Raw genomic sequence first — 8911 nt, 5'->3', positions numbered from 1 at the left:
GTCTAGCATAGCTTAACATAGCCTAGCATAGTCTGGCACTATGTGATATTAGCAGGTCCTGTGGTAACACAGATGTTTGCGAAGGGTGCAAGTGCAGGAAGTGAGGCCATGTTTCTCACTGTGGGTCAGGTGGCCCGCGGGCCCCTCAGCGAGGAAGGCCAGTTGGCATTGGAGAAGCGGAAGGGGCTGATGGGCATGGGCGCCCTGCTGATGCTGCTGCCCTCGGCAGTCAGTCCCGGGGCTGATGAGGAAGACGGGGACATCTTCCTGTTATCCGCCCTGCTGCAACTCCGGCAGATCCAGCAGGCTAATGCCTGGCCACAGGCCCTTCCTCTGGTGGTGGTGGTCCCAGGGCAGGCTGGGCACAGGGCCAGCGATGAACGGCTAGAGGAAGGTGTGACACTAACCGTGTCTATGACAACAGGTGTCGCGTGGGATTCGCTTACTTTACTTATAGCATTTCTCTTGAGGCTATGTTTACCGTATGCAGAGCTAATACAGTTGGTTTGTTCCTCCTGTCTGACCATCGTTTCCTTTCCCTGTAAGACCTGATGCTTCAGACACTCATTGAGGAAGGTTTGATTTCAGAGTACATGTTCGTCCATATCCCCGAGACCACGAACGAACCCCAAGGATCCGAGCAGGTGAGTGTGCATGTTGTCGCTGGCCTCGGTAAGATTGAACCATCCCATTGACCATCACCCCCGTCTCCCCCGCAGATCCGCCATGCCGTCAGGTGGCTCGCTGCCCGCTCCACGGCACCAGCCCGGCTCGTCTCGCAGACGTTGGTGCAGGTTGTGGAGGCCGGGCTCTGCCGCGAGTTTGCTGGTAGGCTTCACCGTGATCGGAGGGACCGTGACATGGCGGGACTGCCCTCCCAGGGCCCTGCACCCGTCATCGGCCTCTACAACACTGTCCTGGCTTTCTTGGCTGGCCTTGTGTCGTCCCCGAGTCTGGCTGGCCTCTCCTGGCCCGTGGCAGAGTTCTTGGTGCCCAGGGGGTGGTGACTGCCTACCACATCTGCTCTGGAACTCGGCTGAGCACCTGGAGTGGCTCCAGGGGGCAGTCCTGAGCCTGCGGCTGCCCGACTGGCCGCTGCCAGCCGTGGGGGGTATGTCCATGCCTCAGATTCGGAATTCGGACTTCTTGCTAAGTGGCTGCTTCTTAGTCTGTTTCCTTAAATTTCTGCTGCTGCCACCGCTCCCCCCACCCAGCTCCTTGGAGCCAGCTGGTTGCCTCCATCTTCCAGTACGTATCTCAAATCCCATGGTCCCCGCCACAGCCAGCCACTCCTTATGTCCCAGTTGGAGAACCTTTTGGAGAGGCTGCGTCAGGACTGTGTGGGCCGAGGTGGGGGGCCGGACAAGGAGCCCACTTTCTGGGAGGTGCCCTGGGACGAAATTGTCATGCTCTGTGTAGAGCACCAACTCCGGGACTGGAACCCTCCTGGGTGCCCCCGTGAGTGAAGGTGAGGGGGGTGGGGTGGGTCTGACGTTTGGGGGGGCCTACTGGGGATGCCATGCAGGTGTGAACCTATCCCACCATCTTCAGATGTCATCAGTGACGACGGAGAAATCTCGGTGTATTTCCTGAGCGATGGGCTGCAGGGCTTCATACCGCCGTCCTGCTGGGTGGATGCCGTAAAGCAGACGCACAGGGACAAGCAGCAGGGGAAGGCAGGGTAAGAGCCAGCCAGCCATGTAAATCTAACACATTCCAGATAGACTGTTAACAGTGACCTGCAGATTTAATGAATATTATTTACTATTAAATGGAAGAAGAGGGAAAGCCATCAGCTTCCAGTCTTGCTCATATCCCCAAGAGTGGTGTACAATACTGGCTTCTTATCCAAAGTCTCTGCCATTGCAGGTGTCACCAGAGCATGTGGCCTCATCCTCGACTGGCCAGGCCACGTCTTCAACAGAAGCTGTTTCACAGCATGGTTGAGGACCCTGAGTCCGGATCCGGTGTTGCCCCTGTTTTGGATGCTGCCTCCAGCCCCCAGGACCTCCTGGCTCGCATTGAGGAGGAGAAAGAACAGAGCCGCAGGTCTGACAGAGAACAGACATGCTACACACGTGTACTCTCTCATGTGAGTTGTGGCATAAACATTGAGCCATTTCCTGTTTGACTTGGATCTGCAGGTTCGAGGACCAGCTGCGTACCTGGCTTGACGTCGAGTCCCTGGGCCCTTCCTCTTCCTCCTCACCACTTTTCTTGCCTTCTTCGTTACTGTCTGTACCGGAGATCGTAGTGCCCTCCCCAAAGATGGCTGCCCCACCTGCACTTGCCCTGGTATTGACCCTGTGCCTACACAGGTGCTCACATTTTAAGACCCCAAGTACCCTGTGCTCATCAGTTGAGACTGTTTCTGTGCCCATTTTTGTAGCAGAAGGAGCGCAGTGTCCGCAGTGACCAGGCCAGGGGAGCTGCCAGTTTGTATATTTCCGCAGATGTGACACAGGCGCGGATATAATCTCCCAGGCCGAAGGACGCCGAAATCTACCGCGCTGTAAGAACTCTGTTTCGACTTTTGAAGGCCGTATTTTTGGGCTTTTTACACAATGAATCCGTCTGGGCTTTTCGGCAGAACACAAGGCGGAGCGTTTCAGTCTCCGCGCGCCCCGACCTCGGGGCTCTTTTCCTTCGGCCAGCAGAACGCCCCTTTCGTGCAGCCGCCTGCCCTCGGCCAGGGCACCGGCCAGACCTCGCTCTTCAGTACATCGTCTGCCTTCGGCCAGACCGGATCCCTTTTCGGGCAGCCTGGCGGGACGGCGTCTGGACAGGCCCCGACCTTCGGCATGCCCGGTTCTGGGAGTCAGACCCCGTCGTTTGTACAGAGCGACACCAGGTTCGGCCCGCCGCCCTCCTTCGGGCAGCCGGCCGGGGTCGGTCAGAGCTCTGTCTTTAACCAGAACTCGGCTTTTCCCCAGACCTCTGCCTTCGGACAGACCGGCGGATTTGCTCAGCACACACCCGGCTTCGGCGGCTCTAACGCTATCTCCGCCTCCTCTGTTCCCCCCTCCTCGGGGTCTAGTCAACCACTGAGATTCGGACAGTTGTCCACAGGGTCTTCTTCGGTATTCTCCCCTGGAAGCGTTCAGGGCCGCGGATTTAGCACCTCAGAGTTCAGCTTCAAGCCGTCAGACGCAGCTGTGTTCAAACCTATTTATAGCGCCAGTCCTGAACCGGCTGTGTCCCAGGCTGTGTCCGAGTCTTTTGGTTCCAGCCCATCCAGCACCACCGCTACCAGTATGGACAGCAGTGGGCCTGCTCCTGCTGCCTCTGAGTTCCTTTCTGGAGCATTAGGTTTTAGCTTCTCACAGCCCATCGCAGTGTCCAGCAGCATCCTCCCCACCAAAGATGCACATCCCAGCACCACCCAGGAGTTCAGCTTCTCGAAACCAGCAGCACCCTCCGTTGGTGCTGGCAGTGGCCTGGGTGGGGGGACCTCCCAGGCCGCCTCTGTCTCCAGGTACTCTGCCTCTAGCCTCCATGAGCCCCGGCCACTGTTTGGTGCTGTCAGCTTTGGTCCGCTAAAAACCCAAGACTGACGCTGGGGTTGTGTCTGGTGAGGTCCGTGGGGGGGGGGCGGTGAGGGGGAGAATGCAGGGGAGGCAGCGGCTAAGGGTACCAAGCGGAAGGAGGAGATGGTGGAGCATTTATCAGAGGAGCCCCAAGTTGGTGCTGACTCCGCCCCCAGGCACCCTCCCAAGAGGCCCCTGGTCCGGGGCCGGGGGCCTGTCAGCAGCATCTTTCGCAGTGCCTTGACCAGCATCCTGAAGACACCGGCCCTACAGACCCGGCGAGAGCCGAAGAGGAGTGAGGAGCCACAGCCAGACTGGGGGGAGGCGGAGCACCAGGGTTCGATGGCACCGACCACCAGCCACTCACCCTCAACGCCGCCAAGGTCACAGGCCCCAACCCGGGAGGTCCTTGAGAGGGCGGAGGAGTTGGGTGAGTACTCCCAGGAAGAAGCACATTGGGTTCGAAGCCAAGTATAGTCTGAAAAACTGAACTCTGTGACACTTGCCACAGATCCCGAAACTGAGGCAGCATCAACAGTGAGACGTGCCCGCCGCCTGGACAGCACAGACAGCCTGGGGGGGATGTCACCCTCCGAAGCCATGGTGCTCCAATGCAAGAACATTCCAGCCAGTCTTAACAGCAAGGACATCCTGGGGGAACATTTCCGCCAGTTCGGACGTGTGCAGCGGATCTTCTGCAGGCCCCAGAAGAACCTGGCCATAGTGCACTTCCACGACCATGTGAGCAATGGCTTTGCACACCTTTGGGGGGGGGGCTTGGTCGCTGTACTCATTAGGCTGTGCTCTCGTCCATGATCTCCCGGGCTTTCCTCACTGACTTTTGGTATCTTTCAGGCTTCTGCTGCCAAAGCCAAGAAGAAGGGCAAACTGCTGCGCAGGCATTAGCTCACCATCTTCTGGCAGAGGAAGAAGCAGAGTGAGTGACTATTACGGTGCTCTCTATCTGTGCATCGAGCCAAGGCCAGGGCGGGGTCTTTGTGACTCGTTGCAGCCTTTCATTCCCATGTCAGCTGTTTCGATGAACTGGTTCTGTGTGTCTCTTAGGTCCAGGAGAGAAGGGCCAAAGGCCTCCAGATGACCCTGATCCTCAGAGCCAGGCAGGAGGCTTTGAGTCAGCCCCTGTCTGCAAAGCCCTCTCCAAATCCACCTCCGGCTGGTCCTCCAGCTCATCCCTATCCAGAGGGTAATCTTGTCTTTAAATCATTCTCTTACCGTAAGAGTAAATAACTCAATTTTACAATAAGATGGCCGGGTCTTTATTAAATTAAGTTAGGGAAGAAAATCACCTTTTTGAAACCCAATGCAAGTTCTTTAAAAAAAAAAAAAAAAAATCTGGATCACTCTGGTTTTTTATTATGTATACATTTTGTTTGTTTTTTTTTCCAAGCAGCTTGAGTTATGTTAGGTCATCTGGTAATGAAACTCTTTACCTCAGGCTCGGATTCGTGACATTAAAGTCAAACTGAGTTCTTTGGCTGCTATGCCCCCTACTGGCCAGGTGTTCAAAGGAGCCCAGGTTTTGCCAGCTTTTAGAAGCTCTTCAGCCTTTGGTCTGTCCCTCTCAGGTCACCAGCCAAGAAACCCCTGGCGACAAAGGCCCTGCAGTTTGAGAGTGAGCCGCAGATGGAGCCCAGCCCAGACGGCCTCGAATCCGAACATCTAGCCAGCAGCCTCCCCTCTCCCCTCTTCCACCTGATTGGCCAGGTAGCTGAAACCGCAGAGGAGAAGTATCGTCTGCTAGAGCAGCGGGACAAGATCCTGCGACAGGGTAGGTCCCCCTAGGGTCACGTTGCTGAGCCACCCCCCCCTCCCACCCCAAAGTGAATCGCCAGCTGACACGGTCTCCTCTGGCACAGCTCGGCCCAAGAGGACCGACCTGGATCTGTCCAAGGTGTTTGTGGGTACGTGTCCTGACATGTGTCCGGAGAAGGAGCGTTACATGAGGGAGACCCGGAACCAACTGAGCTCTTTTGAGGTCATCCCCAACACGGAGAAGGTATCACCACCCCTGCCCCTCTTTCCTAATGCTTCCCCCTCCCCGCCATGAATTGACAGACCACAGGCTGCAAATCACCCTCTGCACCCCACGCAGGTGGACCACACTGCTGCCATTAAGGAGTACAGCAGGTCCTCTGCTGACCAGGAGGAGCCCCTCCCCCATGAACTGCGGCCCCTTACTGTGCTGAACATGACCATGAACTACCTGGTTACCCAGGTCATGGACCAGGGTGAGGACAACTACCGTGACTGGTATGACTTTGTGTGGAACCGCACACGAGGTATCCGGAAGGTGAGCAACATTAGTCCGTGTCTCATTATTCCTGTGCCCTGCGGGCCTCGCCCTGATCCTTTTTCTGGGCCATCTGCAGGATATCACTCAGCAGCACCTGTGCGACCCGCTTACGGTGTCCCTTATTGAAAAGTGCGCCCGCTTCCACATCCACTGCGCACACCACCTGTGCCAGGAGCCCATGATGTCCTTTGATGCTAAGATCAACAATGAAAACCTGACCAAATGCCTGCAGAGCCTCAAGGAGATGTACCAGGACCTGGCCAGCAAGAACATCTACTGCCCTCATGAGGCAGAGTTTCGGCAGTACAGCGTGCTCCTGAAGCTCAATGATGGAGACATCCTCCGGTGGGTGGCTGGCCGGCAGTCGGTGTCCCGTGTCACCGTGGCACCTCTCCAGCTGACATTTCATTCCCTCCCTACCTGCAGGGAGGTGCAGCAATTCCGGGCGGAGCTCCGAAACTCTCCGGAGGTGAAGTTTGCCGTCCAGGCCTTTGCCGCTGTCAACAGCAACAACTTCGTGAGGTTCTTCAAGCTGGTCAAGGTGGCCTCGTATCTGGCTGGTTGCATCTTGCACCGCTACTTCGACCAGGTGGGGGAGCCGTTGCTCCGCTCCCTACATCCTCATCAGCCCCAATACCTCACTTACCTGGACCGCTCTGGTGCCCCCTACAGGTGCGCCGTGAGGCTCTGCGGGCCCTGAATGTGGCCTACAGCTCCCGTGGTTCCACCACATTCCCGGTCGAAGACCTGGTCCGGATGCTCATGTTCCAGAATGCCGGCGAGGCTTCGGACCTCGCGCTGCAGTATGGGCTCGCGGTCGATGCAGGGTAAGGCTGGGCTGTGCTTCGTTGTCCCTTTTGTGTTGGGGGCAGGGTGGCTTATCTCTGATGGGGGTGCTAATCTATGATGGGTGGTATATTTTATTGAAGCTCTGCCCTCCCCCTAGCATGGTGGAGCTAAGCCGGACAGCGTACCAGGAGCCTGAGATCCAGCCACGTCCAAAGCGCTCTGTGGCCATCGCAAGGAAGCGGGAGGTGCTGGTGGGCCAAGTGGTCAACGGCGCGCCACTGCCCAACCCACCCCAACACACACCCGTCAACAGCTTTGACAGCCGCAACAAGTACCGTGGGGATGGGCAGCCAGCGGAGGCAGGCAGTGTGCCCAGGGCTGGTGCGTCTGCACTCCACCTTCCGCTAACTGTTACGCTTCGTCCACCTTCTGGCCTCTGATTGTAATTTTGTCATTTTTCCTGCCCACGCTGTAGCAGCCTCCCCTCAGAGGCCCCCCATTGAGCTGGATGCGCGGGCCCTTCAGCACCGATCCAAGATGCCGAGCGACCCAGCGGAGTCAGCTGGCCTCCCTGGTAGAGAGGAGAGTGGAGCACTTGGGGCATCTCCGTCGGAGGCACCACCAGTCGCCCCACCTACGCCTCCCCACCGGAGCCCGTTTACACAGAGCAGGTGATAGATTGCTCATTGCTGCGTGTCAACCCAGTAGCAGTGTGTTGGTATTGCCATAGTAATGACAAATAACCCCCCCCCCCTTGCAGGACATCGCCACGGAGGTAGAGGCCATGCTGGAGGAGGTAGTGCAGGCCGAGGTGGCTGACGTGGCTGCCACCGAAGCCGAGTACATCTCTGCTGCACTCAGGTAGGAGCGTGAGCCAGATAGGGAGCAGTGGCCTCTAGAGGGTTGTCACACTCAACCAACACCAGTTTGGTGATGTGGATGGGTTGTTGCAGCATGTGCAACGGCCAGGTGGAGGCAGTGCTGAGTGAGGTGGTGGAGCAGATGCTGCGGGAGGTTTCTGCTGCCGAGATCCAGGCAGAGAGGGAGCATATCGCTGAGGAGAAGCGCAGGATGGAGGAAGCCAGGTAGGCCTCACCTGTCTGGGCTGGGGAGGAGGGGTGGGTGCATTTTGAGGGGATGTGCCATCTGATGGGCCTGTCTCTGTCAGGAGAAAGCAGGAACACGAGGAGCTCCTGGCCCGGCTCAGCAAGACACTGTGTGCCGAGATCACACAGGAGGTGCTGCGCGACTGCATCGTGGAGACTGCCTCAACAGAGATCAGGTACTGGTGAGCCAAGGGGGATCAGAGGTCATAGAGAGTGTTCAGATAACTGTATATAGGCTGAACGCATGCCCCTTCGTGCCAGGCGTGCCCAAGAAGAGCAGGCAGAATGTGTGGCTCGCAGCTCACAAGACGTGTGTGAGGTACTGCTGGAGGAGACGCTGTGTGGTGAGCTCACCCTGCTGGCCCAAGACGTCCTGGAAGCAGAGCTTCTGAGTATACGCAGGTTCATCAAAAGGTAAGGGGCAGTGGTAAGGGGACCAGATATTTTGCCCACATGCTCGCCGACAACCGGGCTTCACCCTGTGCATGTGTTGCAGGTGGCGTGATGTGGTGGCCGTGCGCAGGCAGCTGAAGCGACAGATGCGTGATTTTCCTGCTGCCCCTGGCTGTGTGGACCCCCGCTTCAGGCTGCAGGCCTTGGCCCCCAGTGCCCCCCCCCTCACCCTGCCTGGACAGGCTGGCCCGGGGCGTGGTCAACCTGGGGCACGCTGGGGACCTCTCTGTTTCCTGCACCAGGTACATCTCTCTCACAGCATAATAATGCTGACCTAATATTCATAATAGAGGTGCACCGATCCCACTTTTTCAGTGCCAATATAATCCTGATACCTGAACATAAGGTATTGGCTGATTATGAGTATGATCCAGTACCAAAGCTCTTTTTTTTTTTTTCCAAGCTAGTAAATACAAATGGAAAAGAAGTTTTAATTAGCCCACAAGAAACATACATAAGATACTGTTCCACCTCTTTTGTGCATCTTGTATTGAGCATTTTTGAGACATTTTGCAGTTGTTTGAATATCTTCACAAGTACACCCAAGTGGCATGCGTCACTTTTCACTGTGATAGCAGCACCTCGTGTATCAAGCTATAGCGAGTGCGCAAAACAGCCCAAGCTGGCTTCCAAATCCATCGCTTTTTTTCATATTACTTGCATTGCCTTAATTGAGTGCACTATTAGTGGGATTTTCCACTGAATGTTACTTTGTTTTTACA

The sequence above is a fragment of the Brienomyrus brachyistius genome, unplaced genomic scaffold, assembly GCF_023856365.1.
Source record: "Brienomyrus brachyistius isolate T26 unplaced genomic scaffold, BBRACH_0.4 scaffold172, whole genome shotgun sequence".
Classification (NCBI taxonomy): Eukaryota; Metazoa; Chordata; class Actinopteri; order Osteoglossiformes; family Mormyridae; genus Brienomyrus; species Brienomyrus brachyistius.
The sequence above is the reverse complement of the archived record's forward strand: the minus strand, read 5'-3'. Positions refer to the sequence as shown.